Raw genomic sequence first — 26,214 nt, forward strand, 5'->3', positions numbered from 1 at the left:
AATGGCTGCACTGTGGCTTCAAAACAGTGCCCCGTCTGTCATCTAGGGCTACATGTCATTGGTTACATCACCAACATTTAGAGAAAAAAGGTGCTAACATGGCATCCGTTCTGAAACCTGGCCGAGCTCTCGTAAATTACTCGGGTTTGCCTTATCTGTGACCTAGAACAACTAGGCCCTGCTTTGCCATACCTTCGACTCACATTGTGTATCTGATCCCCTTCACTGGTCCAGGGTCAGATTGGTTCTTTAGCTCATAATGTTTGACAATGCGCTGGTGAGCTACTATGTACATCCACAAAGAAGAAACCATATAAACTGCAACTCTTTTTCTCCTGTGGTAGTCGAGCGAGGGAGCGTTGTTGTAGAGGACTTTGATGGCTTAGTATACCCAATGAATGGCAGGATTCAGAATGAGACTGACTGAAAACAGGTGATGTGCTGAGCTTGAATGTGAAGCCCGCAACCTCTATTTCCTACCGACCTACCAGTACGTTGCGAACAGTGGCGTTTAACTTCTTGCGACGAGCAAACCCGTATCCGGGAGCGTAATCATAGCCTCAAATGCATTAGCATAACGCAACGGACATAAATACCCCCTAAACTTTTCCTATTCATGAAAATCGCAGATGAAATGAAATAAATATATTCAAACACAAGCTTAGCCTTCTGTTAACAACACTGTCATCTCAGATTTTCAAAATATGCGTTACAGCCAACGCTAGACAAGCATTTGTGTAAGTTTATCATGGCATAATGCTATGCTAGGCTCTGCTGGCAGCAGGCAACATTTTCACAAAAATAAGAAAAGCAACCAAATTAAATAATTTACCTTTGAAGAACTTCGGATGCTTTCACTCAGGAGACTCCCAGTTAGATAGCAAATGTTCCTTTTTTCCAAAACAATTATTTTTGTAGGCGAAAAAGCTCCCGTTTCTTCACCATGCTTGGCTCAAAAATCGACCGAAAAATGCTACAACTATAACGCCAAACTTTTTTCAAGATTAGCTACATAATATCGGCAGAAACACCGCAAACGTTGTTTAGGATCCATCCTCAAGATGTTTTTAACAAATATATTCGATAATATATCCGTCGAGGCAGTTGGTTTCTCATAAGAAGCGATTGGAAAAATGGCTACCTCAGTATTTTACGCAAGGTTTTCTGCGGGAGACACCATGTGACCACATGCCATATATGGTCCCTTACAGCCATTCTTCAAGGGAAATGCCTAAAAAGACGTCACAATGCTGTAGACACCTTGGGGAAAACGTGGAAAACATAAGCTCATTCATAGCTCATTCACAGCCATATAAGGAGTCATTAGAATGAGGCGGTTTCAAAAAATGCGGCACTTCCTGGTTGTTTTTTTATCTGGGTTTCGTCTGTAACATCAGTTCTGTGGCACTCACAGACAATATCTTTGCAGATTTGGAAACGTCAGAGTGTCTTCTTTCCAAAGCTGTCAATTATATGCATAGTCAAGCATCTTTTCGTGACAAAATATCTTGTTTAAAACGGGAACGTTTTTAATCCAAAAATTTAAATAGCGCCCCCTAAATCCAACTGGTTAAGATGAGAAGGGACGCTTTTTTCATGAGTATGATCTTATTTCTATTACAGCATATTGGATGACTGTCATTCATATTCCATTCACCCAGTTCAATGTAACATGGATAGGTTTAGAATGAAAGTTTACAGCGTAGGTGCACACAGGTCGAGAGAAAAATTTGAGGTGACATTCAATATCGCCTTGCACACTCTTGCCTACATCTAGCTGATATAGGGTGTAATCATTAGTCCAACAGTTGCAAACGAGAGTTTCTATTGGACAAATTCAGGTACAGTGCAGTTACAAATTCAGGTACAGTTACATAAGTATTCTGACCCTTTGCTCTGAGACTTGAAATTGAGTTCAGGTGCATCCTGTTTCCATTGATCATCCTTGAGAAGTTTCTACAACTTGTTTAGAGTCCACCTGTGGTAAATTAAATTGATTGGACATGATTTTTAAAGGCACACACCTGTCTATATATGGTCCCACAGTTGACAGTGCATGTCAGAGTAAAAACCAAGCCATGTGGTCGAAGTAATCGTCTGTAGAGCTCCAAGACAGGATTTTGTCGAGGTACAGATTTGGCGTGGGGTACCAAAAACTTTCTGCAGCACTGAAGGTCCCCAAGAACACAGTGGCCTCCATCATTCTTAAATGGAAGATGTTTGGAACCACCAAGACTCTTCCTAGAGCCGGCCGTCAGGCAAAACTGAGCAATCGGGGGAGAAGGGTCTTGGTCAGGGGGGTGACCAAGAACCCAATGGTCACTCTGACAGAGCTCTAGAGTTCCTCTGTGGAGAAGGGAGAACCTTCCAACCATCTCTGCAGCACTCCCCCAATCAGACCTTGGCCAGACTTAAGTCACTCCTCAGTAAAAGGAACATGACAGCCTGCTTGGAGTTTGCCAAAAGGCACCTAAAGACTCTCAGACCATGAGAAACAAGATTGGAAGAGTTCCAGTGTTGTGTTGGATAGTCCTAGCTAGTTAGTTGAGATAGCATCCCGCTGTTTGAGCAGGGTGTTTGATTAGGCTAAACTAGCGAGCTGCATTTGATAGCTAAGTAGGTGAAACAAAGTGAGAAAAAAAACAACCAAAATCTCTCTCTCTTTCTTGCTTCTCCTTCATTTTGGAAGAATCTTTTAATTTCTTCAAAACTCTTCAACTATTGTCTTTCTCTCTCTTTGAATCAACTACTCACCACATTTTATGCACTGCAGTACTAGCTAGATAGCTGTAGCTTATGCTTTCAGTACTAGATTCATTCTCTGGTCATTTGATTGGGTGGTCAACATGTCAGTTCATGCTGCAAGAGCTCTGATAGGTTGGAGGACGTCCTCCGGAAGTTGTCATAATTCACAGTGCAATCCGTTTTGTCACCAAAGCCCCATATACTACCCACCATTGCGACCTGTACGCTCTCGTTGGCTGGCCCTCGCTTCATACTCGTCGCCAAACCCACTGGCTCCCTGTCATCTACAAGACCCTGCTAGGTAAAGGCCCCCCATTATCTCAGCTCGCTGGTCACCATAGCATCTCCCAACTGTAGCACACGCTCCAGCAGGTATATCTCTCTAGTCACCCCCAAAACCAATTCTTTCTTTGGCCGCCTCTCCTTCCAGTTCTCTGCTGCCAATGACTGGAACGAACTACAAAAATCTCTGAAACTGGAAACACTTATCTCCCTCACTAGCTTTAAGCACCAACTGTCAGAGCAGCTCACAGATTACTGCACCTGTACATAGCCCACCTATAATTTAGCCCAAACAACTACCTCTTTCCCAACTGTATTTAATTAATTTATTTATTTTGCTCCTTTGCACCCCATTATCTTTATTTCTACTTTGCACATTCTTCCATTGCAAAACTACCATTCCAGTGTTTTACTTGCTATATTGTATTTACTTTGCCACCATGGCCTTTTTTGCCTTTACCTCCCTTCTCACCTCATTTGCTCACATTGTATATAGACTTGTTTATACTGTATTATTGACTGTATGTTTGTTTTACTCCATGTGTAACTCTGTGTCGTTGTATCTGTCGAACTGCTTTGCTTTATCTTGGCCAGGTCGCAATTGTAAATAAGAACTTGTTCTCAACTTGCCTACCTGGTTAAATAAAGGTAAAATAAATAAATAAATAAAAAATAATTACTGTGTAAGTCTATGGAAGGGGGTGAGAACCATGGGTCTCCTAGGTTTTGTATTGAAGTCATTGTACCCAGAGGAAGACGGAAGCTAACTGTCCTCTGGCTAGACCATGGTGCTACCCTACATAGTGCTGTTGAGGCTACTGTAGACCTTCATTGCAAAATAGTGTATTTTAAATACATTTTTATTGACGTGATTATATTTTATCTAAAAATTATCATTTTAAATGTTTTACATAAAAATAAAAATATATCATGGAGGATGGTCCTCCCCTTCCTCCTCTGAGTAAGCTCCACTGATCGCGAGTGTAAGCTGTCATGGAAATTGTTCCGGGAGGAAAGGGGACATTGCGAGTCATAGGATGCAGATGGCCTTATGTATTTCCAAAACTTTAGTTTAGCAGGCTAACAACCTTGCAAGCTGATTTGTAACTTTAAATTCCTAAAGTATTTACTTGTAAGTTGGCTGATGTTATTAAAACCAGTAGTAGTGAGTGCAAATTAGTTATACATTTTAAGTTATTTCTGTTGTAGTGTCACGTTCTGACCTTAGTTCCTTTTTTATGTCTTTGTGTTAGGTTGGTTAGGGCGTGAGTTGGGGTGGGTAGTCTATGTTCTTTTTTCTATGTTGTTATATTTATATGTGTTTTGCCTAGTATGGTTCTCAATCAGAGGTGTCGTTCGTTGTCTCTGATTGAGAATCATACTTAGGTAGCCTGTTTTCCCCATTTTGGTTGTGGGTGTTTGTTTTCTGTTGAGTGTATGTCACCTCGCAGAACTGTTTCGTTTCTTCCATTCACTTCGTTATTTTGTTTTGTGTGTTCAGTTAATAAATTAACATGGACACTTACCACGCTGCGATTGGTCCGATATTTCATACTCGTCGTCAGACGACGAAGAGATCTGTTACAATAAGCTGGCTTGCTGGGTCCTCAAATGTTTTTTTTCCAGCATGACTTCTGCATTCTGATCAGTTTTATGTGATAACTTGAAAATACAAAAGTATGGTGTAACTTTGCATTGGGATTTATTTTTGCGTATTATATTGCAAATCCATAAGTTAAATGTGGTTATGTTTATGCTACCTAACCTGTAAGTCATTTAGCCGAAGCTCTTATACAGAGCGACTTAGTACATTCATCGACAGTTAGCGACAGTTAGTACATTCATCTTAAAATAGCTAGGTGCGAGAAGGGGTGCTGTGGGATTATTTAAGATACTCTTTGGAAAGGTAGGGTTTCAGATGTTTTCGGAAGATGGGCAGGGACTTTAATGTCTTAGCTTCAGTAGCAAGCTGGTTCCACCATTGGGGTGCCAGGACAGAGAAGAGCTTTGACTGGGCTAAGCGGGAGCTGCCCTCCCATAGGGGTGGGAGAACCAAGAGACCAGAGTTGGCAGAACGGGGTACTCGGGTGGGGTGTAGGTTTTGAGCATAGCCTGAAGGTAGGGCGGGGCAGTTCCTCTTGCTTCTCCATAGACAAGTACCATGATCTTGTAATGCATGCGAGCTTCGACTGAAAGCCAGTTGAGTGTGCGGAGGAGCGGGTAAACATAGGAGAACTTGGGAAGATTGAACACCAGGCGGGCTGCGGCGTCACAGATATGTTTCTGTGTGAGCTGCAACGCTTTGTGAGTGAGGTAGGGTCGTACTCTACAGATATTGTAGAGCATGAATCTGCAGGAGGGAGTCACTGTTTGCAGAGAATGACAGGGTTTTGTCCAGGGTCGTGCCAAGGTTCTTTGCACTCTGTGAGGGGGACACCGTGGAGTTGTCAACTGTGATGGAGAGGTCTTGTAGCGGGCAGGCCTTCCCCGGGAGGAAGAGCGGCACTGTCTTGTCGAGGTTGAGCTTGAGGTGGTGGGCCGAGATCCAAGTTGAGATATCTGCCAGGCATGCAGGGATGCTTGCCGCCCCCTGGGTGCCAGAGGAGTAGTTGAGTGTCATCCGCATAGCAATGATAGGAGAGACCATGTCAGGATATGATGGAGCGGAGTGATTAGGTGTATAGAGAGAAGAGGAGAGGGCCTAGAACCGAGCCCTGTGGGACAGCAGTAGTAAGAGTACATGGTGCAGACACAGATCCTCTCCACGTCACCTGGTAGGAGCGGCCTGCCAGGTAGGATGCAATCCAAGAGTGTGCAGCCTGAGATGCTGAGCCCTGAGAGGAGGATCTGATGGTTCATGGTGTCGAAGGCAGCGGATAGATCTAGGATGATGAGAACAGAGGAGAGAAAGTACGCTCTGGCAGTGTGGAGAGCCTCCGTGACAGAGAGGAAAGCAGTCTCGGTTGAGTGACTCGTCTTGAAGCCTGACTAGTTAGGGTCAAGAAGATCATTCTGAGAGAGATAGTGAGAGAGTTGGTCAGAGACCGCAATCAAGTGTTTTGGAAAGAAAATAAATACACGATATCTGTTGTTTTTTATGTGAGAGCTGTTGCGTGTTGGTTTCTTGAGGAGGGGAGCGACTCTAGACATTTTGAAGTCAGAGGGGACGCAGCCAGTGGTCAGGGATGAGTTGATGAGGGAAGTGAGAATGGGAGAAGGACTCCAGAGATGGTCTGGAGAAGGAGCGAGGGGATGGGGTTGAATGGGCAGGCTGTTGGGCAGCCGGACCTCACTAGTTGCAGGATTTCATCAAGGGAGATGGGAGAAAGGGGTCAAAGCATAGGGTAGTTCTGTGGGAGTGGGACCAGTGGACTCAATAGGATGAGTGAATGAGGAGCTGATGCCTTCAACCTTCTTTTCAAAGTGGTTGACAAAGTTGAGACGATTAAGGTGGGAGGCGAAGGTGGAAAAGAGTTTTCTAGCAGAAGCTTGAAATTTAGAGTGAAAGAAAGTGGCTTATACAGAGGAAGATAAGGTGGAGAGGAGGAAGTGACAGGATGATAGGTTCACCCACACCACGTCTCACAAAGACACGGCAGTTGGAAACAAAAATCTCAAATTTGGACTCCAGACCAAAGGACAGATTTCCACCGGTCTAATGTCCATTGCTCGTGTTTCTTGGCCCAAGCAAGTCTTCTTCTTATTGGTGTCCTTTAGTAGTGGTTTCAATTCGACCATGAAGGCCTGATTCACACAATCTCCTTTGAACAGTTGATGTTGAGATGTGTCTGTTACTTGAACTCTGTGAAGCATTTATTTGGGCTACAATTTCTGAGGCTGGTACCTCTAATGAACTTATCCTTTGCAGCAGAGGTAACTCAGGGTCTTCCATTCCTGTGGCGGTCCTCATGAGTGCCAGTTTCATCGTAGCACTTGATGGTTTTTGCGATTGCACTTGAAGAAACTTTCAAAGTTCTTGAAATGTTATGTATTGATTGACCTTAATGTCTTAAAGTAATGATGGACTGTCGTTTCTCTTTGCATATTTGAGCTGTTCTTGCCATAATATGGACATTTACCAAATAGGTCTATCTTCTGTATACCCCCCTATCTTGTCAGCGAGAAGTGCAGCGGTCTAAGGTACTGCATTTCAGTGCTAGAGGCATTACTACAGACACCCTGGATTGAATCCAGGCTGTATCACAACCGGTTGTAATTGGGAGTCCCATAGGGCGGCGCACAATTGGCGCAGCGTCGTCCGGGTTTGGCCGGTGTAGGCTGACATTGTAAATAAGAATTTGTTCTTAAATGATTTTCCTAGTTAAATAAAAACCCAACTGATTGGCTCAAATGCATTAAGATGGAAAAATGAACTTTTAAGAAGGCACACCTGTTAATTGAAATGCATTCCAGGTGACTACCTTTTGAAGCTGATTGAGAGAATGCAAGAGTGTGCAAAGCTGTCATCAAGGCAAAGGGGGGCTATTTGAAGAATTTCAAATATAAAACATATTTGGATTTGTTTAACACTTTTTTGGTTACTACATGATTGCATTTGTGTTATTTCATAGTTTCGATGTCTTCACTATTATTCTACAATTAGTAAAAAATAAAGAAAAACCCTTGAATGAGTAGATGTTCTAAAACTTTTGACTGGTAGTGTATAAGAGTACAGGACTGCCCCGGTGGAGCACACTTCAGACCTGTATTTTATGCATCTAGGTTTGACTGTGACCTCTCCAGCTCGCTGTTAAAGAATTATTAATTTAAGATTGACTTCATGTGTCCCTGGTGGTAATTTCCCCAACAATTAATTTTTGTGGAGTTTCAACACCATGATTTGGAAAGGACCTCCAGGGACACGAGAAGTCAACCTTTTCACAGGTAACAACAAACGGGTGTGATCATTCTACAGTGGTTCCTGCATCGTACACTCAAACCGGTGTGATTAGAATGCTTATTTAGAACGTCCAGTTTCAGGTGACGCAACAGTCAGCATTTAAGTTAGCCACACTTTTCTTTCACAGAAACATTTTATAGGAACGCACACATGTCCAAAGTTATTATTTGTAAGGAAATCAACAAGGATGGCAATGCGAGCGCCACCCAGAAAATGTGCCAATTCGCACCAGACAGTGCAAATGTCTGCGTACTTGATCTGTAGAAACGTTGGTGGAGTGCGTGGGCTCTCCTCAAAGAGGAGAAACTGTCTGCAACTTTGAAATGGGCTACTTCTTTGTGAATCAATGAGGAGGCAGAACACACCTCAATTCAAACGGTTTGAAAATGAAACTTGTTAGAATATCATTTGAAATTGACAAGTTGAAACATAGCCTATAGATAATTAGCAGGCAGCGCGTGTTAACTGTCCTGTTGCGTAACTATCACATTTTGTAAGAGTGAGTCCATTCTGACATCACATGCATTGAACAACTATCGCTGGGGTGAGACCGTTAGAGATATCTGGAACTCATGTGTGAAAAGGTTAAATTAATAATCTTTATTATCAGCTTGCTGGAGAGGTTCCAACCAACTCAATGCACCATAGTACACATGTCGGTCAGGAGCTCCACCGGGGCAGTCCCGTTAGTTCTCTTATATACTGCTTACACAGACAAGTTATATTTGCATGATTTAGCTTATTCATTATTCTTAATTATTTAATCATTAACATTTGCATGTGACCAACCAATACCTCACAAGGCTTCTCGCCAAACTGAGACCTTGAAACTGAGATATCCCTTTTGTTCTCAAAACAAGGTTCTGGGCGTACTGCCAAATTGCAGATACTAATAGTGAGGATTCCTCCCAGGCAATCTATCAGTCACTTGCATGAACCCAGTCGATTTGGTTATTAGAAAAGCATAAACATAACATTTCCCAACACAATGGGTTGTTGCCAAGGGGTGGGGAGCGTATGTAAAGCCTACAGGGAGAGGAGTGAACAGGTATAGAAAACACACACACTATCAAGGCAAAAGGCGAGACCCAAATGCAGACACAGGAGGCAGATGGTTGGAATCTTACAATGTATATTAATCCAAAGGGGAAGGCAAGAGAATGGTCGTGGACAGGCAAAAAGGTAAAAACCGGATCAGAGTCCAGGAGGTACAGAGTGGCAGACAGGCTCGTGGTCAAGGCAGGCAGAATGGTCAGGCAGGCGGGTACAAAGTCCAGAAACAGGCAAGGGTCAAAACCGGGAGGACTAGAAAAAGGAAAATGCAAAAAGCAGGAGAACAGGAAAACCGCTGGTTAACTTCGAAACATACAAGACGAACTGGCACAGAGAGACAGGAAACACAGGGATAAATACACTGGGGAAAATAAGCGACACCTGGAGGGGGTGGAGACAATCACAGGGACATGTGAAACAGATCAGGGCGTGACACACACATCGTTTCCAAAGCTACAAAATAGCAAAATGAGATCATCTGCAAACAACTAGGTAAGATACTCAAGTGATAGAGTGGTGTGGAGCCTTCCTCTCTTTCCTTCCTCTAATAACTCAGCAGAACAACTTGGCAGAACCGTCTTTGTTTCGGCGACGAGACCGCCACTGATACGACCGCCGCTGACAGCTGCCTCTGAAAAAACGGGACTGAAGTACTAACACTAATTGCTAATTGCCTAGCAGAGGTGAAGAGCACACCTCTCAGTACTAATTGCTGATTGCCAAGGAGAGGAGAACCCATTCCAATCATGATGGGTTGCACTGTGTTGGAGGCTCTGGCAGACTGCTGAAGGGCACTATGACTTGATGGTTGACTTTGAGCACCAGTCAGTGCTGCTTCTGCTCCTGCACCTGAACAGCATGTGTCCAAGGTGAATGGAGAGGGGGAGAGGAACGCAATGAATCACCTCATCATGTCAGGATCAGGAGCCACATCAGCGTATTCACTCAAGTGTTATGAATATGGAAAGACAATCTCATCACATCATTTAATTTGATGTGGTTATTGATTAGGCCAGTGTTACTTTAACCACATTCTTATGCTCAAATTAAAGTTAATTGTAAATACACTGTAGTAGATACTACACTTTTCATTATCTGACTGAAACACTCATTCCAGGCTAATCCGGTGTATTTTTATTCCACCACCAATTTTCACTGGAAATGAGAGCAAATTGATGAAGCAGCAAATGGAAAGTAGGTCATGAAAGGAGTTAATAAAGAGAGATTTTATCAGTAGGATGAGATGGGGTAATAAAGATCTAAACACAACAAGTGGATCAGACTGACAATCCTGAGAAAATAATCTGTGATAATTAAATCTCTTATAAAGCGAGAGAGGGAATGAACAGAACTGATATGACTGGAGGCTTGTCATTCACAACAACAGCATGGAAACCTGTGCAAGATAGCAGACAGAAACGTTACCTCTGTAAGAGCAGAGAGCTTAGGGGCTATGGCCCTCGGTGGAAAGCTGCCTGCCATGATTTGTGAAGCCATAAGGGATGTGTGTGTGTGTGTGTGTGTGTCTGTAATTGCCAGGAGTTTCTGTGCTGCCAGAGGTTGTAAGGTTCCCAGGTAATTGTTCACTGAAATAAACAATGCCAGATTTGTGTGTGTACTTGAGCCCTGGAGGAAGTCTCACCTCTGCCTCCACCTGTACGGTCTCACTGTGATCACATCATCTCTTGTGTGTAGTCTGTACTGTACCAAGGTCCTTCCCACCACCTGCTCCACTAGCCAGAATGGCATCAGTGCATATGATTATTATGGCTGTATTTATTTGGCTATATTTGTTTGTACTGGCTAGGATTCTATTAGTAGTTTAAAAAAATGTTGCTGCCATCCTGGGTTATGTCTCCCTTGAAAATCATTAGAAAAATTGTTATTTTATCTCAATTGGGATCACCTGTATTTATAAGGGACAAATAAATAAAAGATAAGGTTTCTGTTACTTTTCATTGTTTAAATATTCACTTAAATCTACTCAGCTACTGTCTCTGATAAAAATGTGAAGTTGTTATAATTATTTTAGATTGACATAATATACAGTATGGAGGGGTCACAACATTGTTGCATGTTGGAATGTACAGATAGGTGTTGCATTGGTGTCTACACTCTTAGAAAAAGGGTTCCAAAAGGGTTCTTCGGCTGTCTCCATAGAATAACCCTTTTTGGTTTCAGGTAGAACTCTTTTGGCTTCCATGTAGAAACTTTTAGGGAAAGGGTTCTACATGGAACCCAATAGTGTCTTACCTGGAACCAAAAAGGGTTATTCAAAGGGTTATCCTATGGGGACACCCAAGAACCCTTTTAGGTTCAAGATAGCACCTTTTTTTCTAAGAGTGTACAGATATAGGATCTTAATTAGATTACTCACTTGTTGTTGAGAATTTTCCTGCACAGCAGGCTTCTAAATATTGTAATGTCCACTTTAAAATGTCAGAACGCCCTAAGGAAAAATGTATCAACCCCTACAAAAAATGCCCATTAATTATAATTCACATAATAATTCACATTTCCTGTTGCTGCTGGATTAAGTTTCCACGTTAGCTAACTCAAATTAAGATCCTACATCTGTATGGACAGAAGGTACATCCCCCAGAGCGTCCCTTATTATTCTCTCTCCATACCTTACTGTTCTGTCCTCCTTTCTCTCCCTCTGTCCTGCTGTCTGAGACATTGCCATTGTTTCAGTGATCTCACTGCCATACATCATGTGCTAAATATAGCTCCCTGAGCGAAAGAAAGAGAGAGCCAATGAATGGAGGGAGGAAGTAAAACATTGGGCTCTTCCCTTTTGACAGTTTTCTCTCTTTCTTCCCCTCAATGTGTTCTTTTGTCTTTCCATCCACAAGTTGCCAGCTAGTTGAATGTTATAGACAGGTGCTGGGAGATGTGACCTAGGCATTATAGAGGTGAAACGCCAGACAGTGTTACTTTCCCCCTCCTAATCTCCTAGTCATAGCGTGCCTCACTTTACCAGCTGTGTGGTAAATATGATCCTACACACATAGCCAAGGTGGGATTTGATACCCCTAAACAAATTACATTCAGTCTAAACACTATTAACAGATCTTGAATGCACATTGAATGTTTAACAGGGAATGGTGTGTGTGCTTTGGCAGAATATCCTGTTCATGTTTCTGACTGGGGCCTGATAAGGTGTGTGTGGGAGAGTGATTTCAGAAAAGTGTTGTTGTGTTGTTAGGAAAGCATTTAGTGAAGGTATGACTAGAGTTGCAAAGGGAGGGTGTATTACTGGACATTTTCTAAGTTTACCAGTAAGCTACCAGAATTTTGGTGTCTTTCAAGGATTTTATTTAATCTATCACAATACATTTTGTGTTCCTTTTGGGTACTTCAGTTTAGGCCAGGTGTCTGTAATTATCTCTGTCCCTCTGTGTGGATTTATCACATGTCAAACATATAACATAATTAAATAAGATGATTCTAAAATAAAAATAGAATGACAAAGCTTTAAAGCTTTATCCTAAATATAAACCATCAACTTTGTGAATACCATTGGTGTTTAAGCATGAAATATATATATCTTTTTTTTACACACTTGTATTTATTTTGCTATGTCAATATGTATTTGTTGTCAATGTTTTGGCATCAAACTGGTGACAGTTGTGAAAAACTTCAATAGTTGGAAGAGTTGAAGAGTTAGTTGAAAATAATGCCATTGTTGATTAGATGCTTTTTTGGCAATTAATTCAGCTATTTTCTCTTGAACCATATTGTTTATATACTACAAACTCATGGACAATACGAACACAGATTTAAAATTGTATACTAAATATGCATTAAAAAAAAAAGTTATTAAAGTATAATTTACCAAAGTTACGATAGATTGCCATTTATTTTCTGTTAAATACCTAAATTACTGAAGATTCCTGTAACTTTGGTAAATTACCGGTAGCTTTTCAAGTCTAGGTATGACTGGAGATGTGAAGAAGGGATTGGAGGTTGGATGTAAGAGATTAGGTCAACAAGGCAACTGTCCAATAGGGGTAAAGAGGGTCAACCCCAGGAAGGGGCTGAACGGGTTGGAGCTACTGCTGCAGAATGGACAGGAAAGAAACATGTTCAGGATGTACAATGTCTTATTGAAAATGACCACTGTTTGGCAAATGTCCATCAGTGGAAGAACTCTTGTAATTCGATCTCAAGTCCTGTTTCAAGAACTTTCTTTTAATAACAATGACATGCACAGTATGGTTAGCTTTGTGCTTTGCTTATGCAGATAAATTAAACTGAAACAAAATGTATGTTTGAGAGAGAGAGAAATGTCTATGTTTTTTCATTGTGAACATCTGTTTTTAGTTCTGTATCTATTCATGATAGATCATTTAATTAGTCATTATACACATGAATGACTGGCATTCTGTTTCACCAGAGTTCCTGCAATTGTTACAGTCTTTACAGTTTAAAACCCCTAGACCTTGGAAATCCTGATTTTAATTAGTCTCCAAAATGATGTCACAATAAAAGCAATACAACTATGGTGATCACTTTAAGGCTGGCATATTCTGCCTTGTTTAAACAACTCCTCAACCCCTTCAGTACCTGTGGACCCCTTTGAATCACCAGTACAGATGTAGTATTTTAATTTGATCCCTCTTTTGTTGCTGAGAATTTTCCTGCACGGCAGGAAATGAAACGTGTAGTGTATTTGCTTTTAAAGTTTGTAATTTCCACTTTGAAATGTCAGATTGATTTGCTCTAACAAAAAATGCACTGTATCAACCTCATACAAAAAAATTATAATCCACTTAATGATTCAGGATTATTTTCCTGCTGTAGCAAACTGGCTCAAATGAAGATCCTACTCCATTTTGTTCCTCTTCTTGAGCTGAGGGGAGCCCAGCGAGAGACTAGCCCCTTTAATCTGATTTTAATAAAGGCCTGATTAAGTATTGCTCCTCAGACTTTTCTGTGTCAATGAGTTTTACTTGGCATCCATCCACGTGGTCTTCTCTGCCTGCTGATCGTTCCCTCCTCTTTTAGGCTGGCGTTCTTTCATGCTTTCTTTTTCCTCCTCCCTTGTTCTTTGGTTCTCTGTGATGTTGGGGCTTTAAGTGACAGGGTATACTCGGAACAGGGCACCCTCATAACATTTAACAACATGGCCATGTTTGTTCCTGGAGGTTGACTCAAACGGCGGTGACTGTGAGGGGAGCTAAAGAACAGGGATGAATAATACCTTGAGTTTGTGCCTGAATTGTGAACTAGGTCGCTCTGACACATGTCACAATGGGACTTTGAGCGAGCAGTCATGTAGAAAAAATGAACTACGGGTAATTGTCCCCAACAAACAGAACCTGCCCGAGATAATTGAGAGCCCCCTGAAGGAATGCACGCTGCCGAGAGGAGTGAAACTGCTGCCTGCAGCCTCTGACTTTTTACAGTTTGGCCCTGGCTAGTGAAACAATGAGTCACTTTTGGAAAATACCAATTCCATGATAGCAAAAAAAGACTGAGAGGGGGAAGGTGGAGAAGGAGGAGCGAGAGAAGGGGGAGGGAGGTAGGGAGTGAGAGATGGGTATTAAGTGAGCGAGAGTAGGGCGAGAGGGAGGTACAGCGACCGAGAGAGAAAAGAAAAGCAGGGAGTGAAAAGAGCAGGGCAAGTTGAGGAAAAACAGCCTCAGTGCTGTTTATTTGTACGTAAATTTGCGAGTAGGGACTGTGTCTCTGATTTCCTCCCCCATCCTCTCCTCCTCTCGCAGGCTTCACGGGCGTGGTCTGTGACCCCCTTGACCCCGAGCAGTGTGTGTCTGTGTGAGAGACAGAGAGAGCAAGAGAGAAAGAGGGAGAGAGACAGAGAGAGAATGTGTGTGTGTGATGACAAAGTAGAGGGGGAGACTGTTCCCAGCTGCACAGAGGGGGGAGTGTACATTTTCCCTCCACAAGCCTTCGGTTTTGAAAGAAAAGCCACCAACTGAAAGAATGAGGGCTTTGTGTGTGTGTGTGTGTGTGCGTGCGTGCGTGCGTGCGTGTGTGTGTGTGTGCGCGCGTGTGTGTGAGAGAGTAAGAGCGAGAGAACGAGGCAAAGGGAGTGCAAGTTGGGAGAGGGGAAAGGCAAGAGGAAAAGAGGGGAAAAAGACAGGGAGGAGGGAGGAGAGACGGACATACAGACTGATGGACGGAGGGAGTGGGAGAGAGCCCACATGGTGTTGTGTAGCTGCTGGTCTACCAGTGTCTGGGTGGAAGTACTAATGTAGGATCTTAATTTGATCACTCTTTTGTTGCTGAGAATTTCCCTGCACCTTAGGAAATGCAAACTTGTAGTGTATTCAAGGTTTTGAAAGGCTTCTAAAGTTTGTCATTTCCACTTTAAAATGTCAGACTTGATTTTCCGTAACTAAACATGTATCAACCTGTACAAAAACATTTTATCCACATAATAATTCACATTTCCTGTTGCTGCAGGATTATTTTCCTGCTGTAGCAAACTGGCTCAAATTAAGATCCTGCATCTGTATTTGTGGTTGGGCCCATGTTTAAAGTACTTGCTGTACTTCAATTTTTTTCTCTCCGTGCTCTGTCTTGGAGAGATTGCCAATCTAGAGAACACTTTCTACATCTATCCAAAATATGCTTAATCTGACAGCAAAGGAACACATTGTGAATGTTTTTGTCATTGTGTTCCCTTTCAGAAATATTACCCATTTATTCTGACAGAACATTTCACAATCAAATAAAACAGACTTCTGAGTGATCTATCCTCCATTTGATGTGTAATTTCAATGAATCAATCGACTGTGGTTCTCACTGTTTCAAAATGCCACAGGTTTTAAATGTTGTAATGTAATGCCCTAATTAGGAATTCAAATTGTAGCTCACAAAAATCTTAATAGAGTCCTAACTTCCAACTTTTGCAGAAATCTCCCATTGACATCAATGTATAATTTGTTACAGAATTATTATTGGACAGTTGCGTGATACGGTATACCATTTTACAAGTCCAGAGTATTGTAAGGCTCTGTATCTATTTTCTTAGTCAACCTTGTGTTCTGTTTCTTTGTGTTCTTGAACATAGCCCTGTCTTTCATTTTTTCATTTAATTTCACCTGTGTTAGTTACTCACCTGGTCTCATCAGCTCCTTATTTGGTTCAGTTCATTCTGTTTGTGCCTTTGAGGTATTGTTCATTTTGAATCTACTAAGCCTTTTCCTAGCTCGTTTGTGAGAACCAGTTATAGCCTTCAGTCTTAGTTTTGTTTCACCTGCCTGTTTGCCTACTTTTGTATGACCATTGCCTGCCTGTGACCACGATTCCTGAAAACATCTGCTGCAATCTGCGAGTGAATCTACAGCTTTTTCTCCCTGAGTATTCATTACAAGTATATATCAGGTGTTAGAGCGTTGGGCCATTAACTGAAAGGCCAATAGTTTGAATCCCTGAGCTGACAAGGTGACAAACCTGTCAACGTGCCCTTGAGCAAGGCACTTAACCCTAATTGCTCCAGGGTCGGCATTGATAATGGCTGACCCTGGCCATGACCCCACTCTCCGAGGGTGTCTCAGGGGGATATGCAAAAAACACATTTGCAGTTCACACATGCGTATAATACACATTTGTACATGTGGACAAATATTATCACCCACCAAATTATTTATTTTATCATTATGTTCTGTTACTATCATGTTCAGATTTGTGTATATCATCACATTCCTCGTCATACATTACACAGTGCCAGAGCTACACAATCAATGCATTTGTGTATAGTTATTCTAACGATGTCCAAAATCAGGAATTCAGCTTCACTGCATTTCCTGGACTCCTCCTGCCTTTGATCACAGTGCAGTGGTCGGCTGCCAGGTGGAGTGGATGTACTGTATAAGCTCCTCAGCCAGAATGTGCCGTAACAGCTCCACTGATTTCACCCACAAGTCAATAGTAATGGTTTATCACAAAATACAAACAGTTATTCTAAGGCAATAATATCACCAGAAACTATTCTACCATATCAGACTAGTCCCTCAAATATACTGCAGTAATTTGTTAATGAATACAGTAATTACCATAAAGTATATAATTTACACCAATGGATACTGAAAGCCGACACACTCATGGCTGAGGTTTTATGCTGTAAGTGAGTAATCAGTGGTGCTCTTTAATGCATTCAAACAATCGCATAAGGGTACTTCATCCGTATCCTTTGTGCATTACACAAACAGTAAACATCTAAAGATGATCTGTTTATGAAAGTGCCTGCATGTCATGCTATTATTATACCAGCTAAATCACTCAGCTGTTCATTTTTACACCTCAGCCACAATGAGCAGCCAGAAATGGGCAAACCCATTTCCCCGGGAAAACAGTGGTAGACAGGCACCACCATTCCTTGCCTGTTGCTGCAGTGCGTTAGTACTGTAGGTGTTTTACAGTACAAGGTTAATGTGAGTGCAGCAGGGAGACCCAGAGGGACCGGTGCTGTCCAGAGAGGTCTATCTGTTGGCTGGTGTTGTCTAAGTAGGCAAGCCCTGGGTCTGGGTCCCGGTCTGGGCTGTGAACATGCTGTGTGTCTGAGTGGATCCTGTCGAGGGGCCAGCTCTCCTCTCCTCCCCTGGTGCTCCGCTCTGCTGGGAATGATTGGGAGTCTTGGCAAGAGGATAGTACAGCACCTCCCCCCTTCTCTGTCTCTCCCTCTCTTTCTCTGTGTTTGTCTCTCTCTGTGTCCCCCTCCCCCCTCTCTCTCTGGACCCCCCCCCCCCCCCCCCCCCCCCTCTCTATCTCTCTCCTCTCCTCTTGGCTGAGTTCTCTTGTCAAGCTCCTCCCAGCAATAGTGGAGAGAGAGAGAGACAGGGGGAGCAGGGAATACCTGTGGAATCACTAAGCTTCTCAATGGCTGCCCTGGTGCCCTTGTGCCCTGGATCACACCTCGAGGCCCATTGTGAGGTAATGAAGGAGTGAAGTGGCTCTAGTTTAACAGGAAGGTTAATGTGGAGGGAGAAAGGGCGTTCCATTACATTGGACTGCAGCACATGACGCTGGACTGTGTAGCTTAATGGTGTTTCTTTATTATTTGTTTCATCAAATAAAACTCTAATGATGTTATTTTCACTTTTTTATGACTTTTGTTTCGCCATTTAACATTTGCAATGTTTATTTTCAATCTATGTAAAGCACTTGGAGCACCCTTAATGCCCTGTGCTCCCAAAAGCATAACCATTTTGCAAATTGGCTTATATTGGTGACCTCACCGCAGAGTTACATGGTCAGGGAGTTAGAGGGCTAACCCTTAGGGAGACATCCCAACCATACAGCAGGCCCAATCTGGTGACATTTGTACTGAAGCAAACACAAAAACAAAACAAACAAAACACCAGCAATACACTTCATATTTACCAGCATTTACATATTATACTTAAATCTCACTCAATGTCTCTAGCCTTTCTGGCGAGGGTGATCAGGCCTCATCAGAAAGTAAGGTCAGAGGTCATTCAACACCATTAAGTTAGTGTTCTTTCCATTTGTCTTTCCCTGTACTTCAGACTCATTATTTGAAGACATTTAAAATATTTCAAACATTCTGTGTACCAAGTTTACATTGGGTTTCTCAATGTATTCATTATCAGGAGAACTCACCTGTGCAACCACAATTTGGACAATAGATACTTCAGAAAATGTCATTTGTGTGCCCTTTACAGTGCATCCTTCCTAACTTGTGAAGAACCCACACAATAAATCAGACAATGTATTAACATCACTAACAAATATTCATAATAGGTGGGTTGTGTATGTGTGCTGGCTTGTGTGGTAAAATGTAGGGTAAAAACAAACAAATGGCCAGGCCTTACTTAATTGGAAGCTCCCTTTATGGCTAGATCTGGGTACCTTTATACTTAAAATAGCTACAGAATTTCACTAACTGCTCTCCCCAGGCAACAGCCACGGGAAACATTTCAAAGGGAGAGATAGGGACACCCTATCCTCTCCTAAAAGAGAAAATAAACATTTAGTTAGTTTTCACTTTGCCAAATCTTGATCACTAACAAAAAGGTTTTAGTTACAGATAAAACAAAACATGATGAATTCTGTTCACAGGGAGGCCACAGTCCTCCCTCCACTCTTTAATCGTTTGTGTTTTAATCCATCTCAACGTTTCCTGTATATACTGTTACCAATCGCTGTTGGATATTCACTTCACACTCATCGAGACAGATCTACTCATTAACAACATTTAAAAAATATATATTTAAAAAATATAGTACTTCTCTATAACCTATCATACTAGTACACAAGCATCACAATTTATCCATACACACACACACTCTATGGCCTCAAGGCCACTGAGGCTTTCACCCACTCGGGATTTACACTCCGCAGAGAACACCCTGTTTGGGAGTTACCCTTCTGGGATTTACACTCCGAAAGACCACCCTGTTCGGGACTTACCCTTCTGGGATTTACCCTCCGCAGAACCACCCTGTTCAGGACTTACCATTTTGGGATTTACCCTCCGCAGGACCACCCTGTTCGGGAGTTACCCTTCTGGGATTTACCCTCCGCAGTGACGGCCCTTTTGGGACTTACCCTAAATCTACAACCGGTTGTAACACAATGGGCCTACTGAATAAACTCAGGCTTTCTAGATCCGTATCCTATCATTTTTTATTCAGCTTATGACTCTCATCTCCCCAATATGTCAGAATGAATGGTAACAGGTGTAGGAACTGTGCCTACCTTGTTTTTGGTGCCAGCTCCTGCTCCACTGATTCGGACTCTCTAGTTCAACTGTAAATCGTGGTGAATCCTGCCGACAATGCCAACTGTTAGGCTCTTAACAAACTAAGTAAAAACTCAAACTTACAACTAGAAAAATCTCAAACCACGTTTATTCACCCACTGAGCCGGCGCACACCCAGAGAAAATTATTTAGTGTAGAGGTGCTTACTAACGGCGAATAAACTAAGATATTAAAACAAAGAGTGTCGCACACCCCAAAAGTATAAACCCAGTAATTTATTGGGTAAAACACCAATGTTTCTGCATTTTTTTACAAATATTTGTTTTATTTGACCTTTATTTAACCAGGTAGGCCAGTTGAGAACAAGTTCTCATTTACAACTGCGACCTGGCCAAGATAAAGCAAAGCAGTGAGACAAAAACAACAACACAGAGTTACACATAAACAGTCAATAACACACAAAAAATAAAAATAGAAAAATCTATGTACAGTGGAGGTAGGCAATAAATAGGCCCTAGAGTTGAGAATAATTACAATTTAGCATTCATACTGGACTGATAGATATAGAGCATATAGGTCGCAGTGGTGGGTAGTATATGGGGCTTTGGTGACAAAACGGATGGCACTGTGATAGACTACATCCAGTTTGCTGAGTAGAGTGTTGGGGGCTATTTTGTAAATTACATCGCCGAAGTCAAGGATCGGTAGGATAGTCAGTTTTACAAGGGTATGTTTGGTGGCATGAGAGAAGGAGGCTTTGTTGCAAAATAGGAAGCCGATTCTAGATTTAATTTTGGATTGAAGATGCTTAATGTTAGTCTGGAAGGAGAGTTTAAAGTCTAACCAGACATCTAGGTATTTGTAGTTGTCCACATATTCTAAGTCAGAACCGTCCAAAGTAGTGATGCTAGTCGGGCGGGAGGGTGCAGGAAGCAGTCGGTTGAAGAGCATAGTTTTACTACCATTTAAGAGCAGTTGGAGGCTACGGAAGGAGTGTTGTATGGCGTTGAAGCTCATTTGGAGGTTTGTTAGCACAGTGTCCAAAGAAGGGCCAGATGTATACAGAATGGTGTTGTCTGCGTAGAGGTGGATCAGAGAATCACCAGCAGCAAGAGCGACATCATTGATATATACAGAGACAAGAGTCGGTCCGAGAATTGAACCCTGTGGCACCCTATAGAGACTGCCAAGGTCTCTACAGGCCCTCCGATTTGATACACTGAACTCTATCTGAGAAGTAGTTGGTGAACCAGGCGAAGCAGTCATTTGAGAAGCCAAGGCTATTGAGTCTGCCGATAAGAATGCGGTGAGTGACAGAGTCGAAAGCCTTGGTCAGGTCGATGAAGACGGCTGCACAGTACTGTCTTTTATCAATGGCGGTTATGATATTGTTTAGGACCTTGAGCGTGGCTGAGGTGAATCCATGACCAGCTCGGAAACCAGATTGCATCGTGGAGAAGGTACGGTGGGATTCGAAATGGTCGGTGATCTGTTTATTAACTTGGCTTTCAAAGATTTTAGAAAGGCAGGGCAGGTTGGATATAGGTCTATAACAGTTTGGGTCTAGAGTGTCTCCCCCTTTGAAGAAGGGGATGACCGCAGCACCTTTCCAGTCTTTGGGGATCTCAGACGATACGAAAGTGAGGTTGAATGGGCTAGTAATAGGGGTTGCAACAATTTCGGCGGATAATTTTAGAAAGAGAGGGTCCAGATTGGCTAGCCCAGTTGATTTGTAGGGATCCAGATTTTGCAGTTCTTTCAGAACAACAGCTGTCTGGATTTGGGTCAGGGTGGGTGGGGGGTCGGACAAGTTGCTGCAGGGTGTGCTGAGATGTTGGTCGGGGTAGGGGTGGCCAGGTGGAAAGCATGGCCAGCCGTGGAAAAATGCTTATTGAAATTAGAGATTATTGTAGATTCATCGGTGGTGCCAGTGTTTCCTATCCTCAGTGCAGTGGGCAGCTGGGAGGAGGTGCTCCATGGATTTTACAGTGTCCCAAAACTTTGTGGAATTAGTGCTACAGGAAGTCCTTCTTCAGGGTGTTCATGGCTCCTTACACATCTAGACAACCAATACATCTCTGTTTCTAGGCAGGAATTGAATTGGTTCCTCTCACTGGTGTAGTTACAGACCTGCCTGTTACTAAAAGCTTTGTGGGCATGGAAGTGTATGTGTTAGATAGGACTGTAGTATGAGAGTCATTGTGGTGGGCCTCTCTGACCCCCCCTCCTAGAGATTTCTTCTCACTTCCTCTGTTGATTTGACCTCGAGACACATTCCTCGCTCCTCCCTAGTTCCGCAGCCGGTCTGCCTTATCAGACACGAACAACTGCCCTTCACCTCCCTCCTTAGAAACAGAATAGGAACTTTCTACTCAGTAACTTTCCATATTCCTAGTTCCCATCTACCCTTCATTGACCCCAAACATATACATTCCTTAAACATGTAAAGTAATTCACGAGTTCTAGTATGGTAACATGAATAAGTACACTACAAGCTAGAATCTAACACCATACTTATGAATATTCATCCTTTTTGGATTTACATAGTTACACAGATGTAATATTTACATAGCGTTAATGTTGCATGTGGACACAAAACCTGTGGCTTTGCCCACCACTCTTGGGATGTAGACATGAAGCCATTGCATTATGAACATAGACAATTTTTATAATCGGAGGTAGAATGAGTTTACCGTGTGGCCTTTGATAATGACTGCGGTATTACTGCGGTCCTCGTGGAGAGTCAGGTCTGTGCATGTCCACTAGTGCCTTAAGACAAGAGCTTGACTCTCCAGGTTCCTAACCTGTGTGTCTGGAACGTCAAGATGAGTGGATGTTGAAGAAAGCATCACTTCACTCTGCAAAACAACGATGGATATGAAGAGTCTGACTAAGGCTGAAGCTGTGACATGGTCAAGATGGTATTCAACACAAAAGAAGACCCACTGTACTTTCCCACTTCACATGTAGTCCCTCCAAAGTGCATGAGCCAAATGTTAAACACAATATTTGAAGGTATAAATACTACAATTCCTGCAGTTTTTTCTTCCCTGTTGGACTCAGGCCTGTTGGCAAGGAGCATCTTCTCAGAGTGAACAGCCTACGAGGCCAAAGTCACACCTTTAAAAAAAATTGGATTGTATCCTGGCCTGAGCAGGCATCATCAGGCCTGTGTGTGTGTGTGTGTGTGTGTGTGTGTGTGTGTGTGTGTGTGTGTGTGTGAATTAATGTCATGGCTTAAAGGAGTTAGAACACAGAGCGTATTAGATCCAGAGCAGGTTGTAAGGTGTGCTAGTCTAAAAACTCCTTGACTTGTTATTTCATCTCAACGGCATAATGGACTTTGATTGAGTACCATTGACTTTCCACATCCTCTTTACGTTGCTTGTGTGTGTTTGGCCACACATATGGCTTGTCACAGAAGGCTGTATATGATTTAGGGCTGACCCCATTTAGTCGACTGGTCAATTGTTTGGTCGAAATGCTGTTGGTCGACCAATATTTTTTTTAGTCGAGCAGTGGCAAATATATAAAAAATGTTTATGGCACACCAGACACCTGTCTGATTCACACCTGTCTGAGTGGACTAATCCATTGTGGAGGCCGCCGGATGCCACACCAGTATATCATCAGTAGTACCGTTAATTACCATCATTTCGAATCTACATTGTTTGGTTCTGGTCATTTCTGTTAATGCGTTCAATATATTGTTATTACAGTCTTACCGTTGTTATTGTAGTAGTGGACACGTTGTTTGCAGAGTGCAGAACCTAGGCTACACTTGTGAGAAAAGAGTTTGGGTTTATTTCATTCCATTTACCAGTTGTCAATGTATTCATTGTGTTTTGTTTGGAGCGCTCCTGTCAATCTTGATTAAGGACGCGCACCTGATTACGCATAAAAGTAAGCCTAGGCTTCCTGGCCTGTATGCAAATGTGGGCTTATAAATGTGCCCATTTGGAGATCTGATACTCTTTCTGATTGTCTTAACTCACCATCACTGTGGAGCTTTTCAGTCATTTTTTCTTAGCCGCAAACGGTAAGTAAACAAAGTCTGTTTTTACATCCATTGAGAATGACAATAGTTCCTCAACGTAGCCTATTTGAATAATCTTTCCTGCTCTCTCCCTTTCGATAACCACTGTGTGAAAGGAGAAAAAAATATAATGCTCTGATCCTGTGGAAACGTCATAAAAAGGCCTACCTGATTACTTCTTATCCCTTGCGCAAATAGCCTATAGCTGTGTCTGTCTGTCCGGAGCTCACTGGTGCGGGAAACTCTGGAGGGCCCAGAATATTTTATATGTTGTTGCAAGCTTGGGGCCGGACCAAGTTAATAGTTAATACAATGTTTGAAGTTCCTTGCAGACAGCCTATGTGTAGCCAATGTGATGTATAGGATATATATTTTTATCAGGAGATTTTCTACCTGCAAGCTCCAACATTTGTATTTGTTGGCTTTTTGTAGGCTATTTTTTTTTACATATGGGCAATGGCACTAGAAGTTACTTTTAGATTTGTAGAATTTTCATTAACCACGTGACATTGATTTTGAGATATGAAGACTTTATTATAAATGAAATAAAATTGTTCCACAAAAATGTGCATATGAAAATCATCAGTAGATGACGACTCGGCACATAGATCAGTAGAAATGGTAAGATAACTTGGCACTCCAAATGGAAAAGGTACGCCCGTTATCAGCAACTTCAGGAGCGTAACGGCAGAATCTGTAAAAGCCTCTTTAGTAATTTGTGTGTCTTCATTTTGAATCGCAGTGCTTAAGGCATCCGACAACCTTAGTAGCTTACATATAATTGACTTTATTCAAACATAGGGTGTGTCTACATATGGAAAAATACACGTTTTAAAATAGTTCTTCTCTCCTTTTATTATAATTGTAACGATCTGGGCGTTGTGGGGTGCGGAGTCAGGCGCAGGAGGCAGAAAGTTCAGGATAGCGTTTATTACGCACTGGGAAAAAATAGCGCTCGCCAAGAATACCGGGCGCACAAATAACAAATGCCCAACACAATACGTACTGCCACACAGTAACACATTGGGAAAAATAGTTAAGCTCGCACAAAGAGCCGGCGGGACTAACGGCTTAAATAGCCCAACTAATCAACCTCAACAAGGAACAGGTGAAACTAAACAGACAAAACAAACAGAAAAGGGAAAAGGGATCGGTGGCAGCTAGTAGGCCGGTGACGACGACCGCCGAGCGCCACCCGAACAGGGAGATGAGCCACCTTCGGTAGGAGTCGTGACAATAATTACATAAGAAGAATCTAGAAATATATATATCTGGATCAGGGATTCCCAAAATTGGTCCTCTGGACCCCAAAGGGCTCATGCGGTTTTTGCCGTTGCACTACACAGTTGATTCAAATAATCGACTAATCGTCAAGCTTTGACAATTTGAATCAGCTGTTTGGTGTTAGGGAAAAAACAAAACGTGCCCCCTTTGGGGTCCTGAGTTTAGGAAACCCTGGTCTAGATCTATCACAGTTTAATGTCCCTCGTCAGTCCAAACAGGCATTTATGTTGCATTTATTTATTTACTGTAAATGGCGAGATTTACACTCAACACCCAGGTCTAAAGGAAATTGGGTCACTCTGGGGTGTGTGTGTGTGTCTGTTTTGTCATCTGCGCTGAGCTGGGACAGAGAAGATAAGTGACTGTCAAATGATGTAACCGTGTTAGATAACTCTGTTGGCTTTCCTCTTTTCTGGATTGGCAGGGTTGGCTGGGGTCCTAGGTCCATAGTGGCTCTTCCAGAGAGAGAGAGAGAGAGAGAGAGAGCCTAGTTCTGTGTAGCCTACAGAGAGAGAGAGAGAGAACGAGAGAGAGCCTACCTCTGTGTAGCCTACAGAGAGAGAGAGAGAGAGAGAGAGAGAGAGAGAGAGAGAGAGAGAGAGTCAATCACAATCTCTCTCACACTCCCCCCTCTCATCCCCACTCTCTCTCTGTATAGTTGCTCTCTTTTACTGTCTCTGTTCTGCCCTAATATTCCCACTCTCTTTTCCTCCATCCCTCCCTCCCTCCCTCTGAGTTCCCCCTCCTCTCTTTCTCTCTGACAGACACACAGGAGTCAGGCTGGCCTGCTGTATTAACTGTTTACATTAGTGTTTAATCCTTCCATCCCTCTGCTGTTTGTTTAATGCGGTCAGACCTAACTAGATCAGCTAGTTTGTAAGATTACACAGCTCTAAGACTGGCCTCAATGTGGCTGTAATATAGTACTGCATATTAAATATACATTTTATATATTTGCATTTAAGAACAAATTCTTATTTGCAATGACAGCCTACCCCGGCCAAACCCAGATGACGCCTGGCCAATTGTGCGCCACCCTATGGGACGTCCAATCACGGCCGGATGTGATACAGCCTGGAATCAAACCAGTGCCTCTTGCACTGAGATACAGTGCCTTAGACCACTGCGCCACTCGAGAGCCCCAACATGGCGGAAATCAGATTGTATCGGAGAGGATCAAATTTGACAAATGTTGAATGAGTTCAGTGTTGGGTTGTT

General features: G+C 42.5%; 1 protein-coding gene across 7 annotated transcripts in view; it reads left to right on the plus strand.

The window, feature by feature from the left end:
- Positions 1-26,214, plus strand: part of LOC110509342 (mediator of RNA polymerase II transcription subunit 13-like) — a 106,325-nt gene that overhangs the window by 19,068 nt on the left and 61,043 nt on the right. Inside the window, exon 1 of one of the 7 annotated variants that reach the window (XM_036967295.1) lies at positions 23,608-23,715. The exons of 5 other annotated variants lie outside the window; for them this stretch is intronic. The gene's annotated coding sequence lies outside the window, so the exon portion shown is untranslated. Of the gene's footprint in view, positions 1-23,607; positions 23,716-24,882; positions 24,934-26,214 lie in introns of those variants that run through there. One more of the 7 variants, XM_036967294.1, reaches the window with a different exon arrangement.

Source organism: Oncorhynchus mykiss, chromosome Y (assembly GCF_013265735.2).
Source record: "Oncorhynchus mykiss isolate Arlee chromosome Y, USDA_OmykA_1.1, whole genome shotgun sequence".
Lineage (NCBI taxonomy): Eukaryota > Metazoa > Chordata > Actinopteri > Salmoniformes > Salmonidae > Oncorhynchus > Oncorhynchus mykiss.